Below are 2,796 nucleotides of genomic sequence, written 5' to 3'. Positions count from 1 at the left end.
AATCAAACCCATTGCGCAGCATTGTGTGTGTTAAATGTTCGTTTGTCTATATAAATTGTCTATCATTAAAGCGTTTTTCACATGTTGCAGCTACCAAAGTTCACAAGGTCGTATCAGAAGTGGATTCAAACTCGTTCAAACTTGTGTAAACGTAAGTGAAATATTGGTTCCCACGTATTCCAAGATTATCGGTACAAATGCAGATTGCTGTTGACATCGTTGAATGATCCGCTACAAGTGGAAACAGACTTCCTCTTCTACAATTGGTGAGTTCGTTCCATGATATTCCTTATTTATGATTACTGAACTGATGTTGAAATCCGGAAAATTGTACCTTGGAATTCTCAAGTGCCTAAGAAATTAGGAAATTCTTATAATTGATTTTTTAGGAGACGTGAGTTGATCCCGCATTTTGTGGGGAAGACAGGGGAGTTTTTTTTATTGCATCTTACTCTCAGCTAAAGAAGTACAATGTCGGAAACATGATCAGGTTTCATGTAGTTCATGTTGGCCAAATACTGTATAAGTCATGGATGTATGGCTACAATCACCAACTTTTAATTTTGTCTCGATGTTGAAACTTACACATTTATTGCGCAAAATCTTTTGAAAGAGTTCATTTCAAAAGATTTTGTGGTAGTACTAATTTTTTCTCTGTTCTTTCGATATTTATTTTCAAGAGCGAGTATCGGCGCTATATCCAAGGTCAATGACCAGAGATGATGGTGTACAAAAATCCGAAACATTTGGTTTGACTAAATAAAGATTCAGTACATGATTTGATACATTTACGAAGAACCAATTGATTCAATTTATACCGCAATGTTTTGGATTTCTGTGCAGAAAAACCTCATTTCCATCCAAAGAAGGACGAACTCACAAGGGTCACCATCAAGAAGCACAGTAAAGTTTAGCAAATGTGCTTCCAACGTGAACTTTTTCAACACTTGATAAACATGGAAACGTATGGTACTGTTGTCCACGTTTCTTCCTCCCTGTGTACCAGTTGTCTCTGCGTCCAATACTGCACAGTGGGCCCGGCCGAGTTAAGATGAGTAGTAAATGTACTTTTACTACTCACCGGGATGCTGACAAGATCTGGCTGTGTATGTATCATAAGCATAAGCATAAGCATAAATTGTCTATCATTAAAGCTTTGGTGGGCGATGGTGATGCAATCCGATTGAAGTTTCATAATCGAATCAAATGAATAATGACTGGGCTGGGCTGGACATGTTGCGAGAATGCCGGACGACTGTCCTGCAAAACAGGTGTTCGCTACAAATCCGGTAGGAACAAGACGAGCGGGGGCGCAACGAGCGAGGTGGTTAGACCAAGTGGAGCGTGATCTGGCGAACGTGGGGTGCCCGAGAAATTGGAGAACGGTTGCTATGAACCGAGTGAAATTTAGGAATTATGTTCGTCAAGTTATGTCGTGAGACGGAATACTATGTAAATAAATAAATAATGAATAATGAATAACGAAATAAACAACATTTTTTATAAATAACAAGACAACAACACAAATCCAACTTAATGGCAAACATCATTCAATATTTACGAATGTGCCTTCAGCGTCATTATGTAGAACAACATCTCTCTTGCTTAATATTTTTATGTTTATACCCCTTCTTTTTATTGAATATTAAAAAACGCTTCTAAAGGCCAGAAAACGCATTTTAAAGTTGTGATCCCAAATTAGGCTCAGAATCCCCGAAAACCGCTTCTAAAGGCCAGAAAACGCATTTTAAAGTTGTGATCCCAAATTAAGCTCAGAATCCCCGAAAAACGCTTCTAGAGGCCAGAAAACGCATTTTAAAGTTGTGATCCCAAATTAAGCTCAGGCTAAAGGCCAGAAAACGCATTTTAAAGTTGTGATCCCAAATTAAGCTCAGAATCCCCGAAAAACGCTTCTAGAGGCCAGAAAACGCAATTTAAAGTTGTGATCCCAAATTAAGCTCAAAATCCCCGAAAAACGCTTCTAGAGGCCAGAAAACGCATTTTAAAGTTGTGATCCCAAATTAAGCTCAGGCTAAAGGCCAGAAAACGCATTTTAAAGTTGTGATCCCAAATTAAGCTCAGAATCCCCGAAAACGCTTCAAAAGGTCAGAAAACGCATTGTAAAGTTGTGATCCCAAATTATGCTCAGAATCCCCGAAAAACGCTTCTAGAGGCCAGAAAACGCATTTTAAAGTTGTGATCCCAAATTAAGCTCAGAATCCCCGAAAAACGCTTCTAAAGGCCAGAAAACGCATTTTAAAGTTGTGATCTCAAATTAAGCTCAGAATCCCCGAAAAACGCTTCTAAAGGCCAGAAAACGCATTTTAAAGTTGTGATCTCAAATTAAGCTCAGAATCCCCGAAAAACGCTTCTAGAGGCCAGAAAACGCATTTTAAAGTTGTGATCCCAAATAAAGCTTAGAATCCCCGAAAAAAGCTTCTAGAGGCCAGAAAACGCATTTTAAAGTTGTGATCCCAAATTAAGCTCAGGCTAAAGGCCAGAAAACGCATTTTAAAGTTGTGATCCCAAATTAAGCTCAGAATCCCCGAAAAACGCTTCAAAAGGTCAGAAAACGCATTGTAAAGTTGTGATCCCAAATTAAGCTCAGAATCTCCGAAAAACGCTTCTAAAGGCCAGAAAACGCATTTTAAAGTTGTGATCCCAAATTAAGCTCAGAATCCCCGAAAAACGCTTCTAAAGGCCAGAAAACGCATTTTAAAGTTGTGATCCCAAATTAGGCTCAGAATCCCCGAAAAACGCTTCTAGAGGCCAGAAAACGCATTTTAAAGTTGTGAT

Source organism: Uranotaenia lowii, chromosome 3 (assembly GCF_029784155.1).
Source record: "Uranotaenia lowii strain MFRU-FL chromosome 3, ASM2978415v1, whole genome shotgun sequence".
In the NCBI taxonomy this organism is placed as follows: domain Eukaryota; kingdom Metazoa; phylum Arthropoda; class Insecta; order Diptera; family Culicidae; genus Uranotaenia; species Uranotaenia lowii.
Note: the sequence above shows the minus strand (reverse complement) of the source record.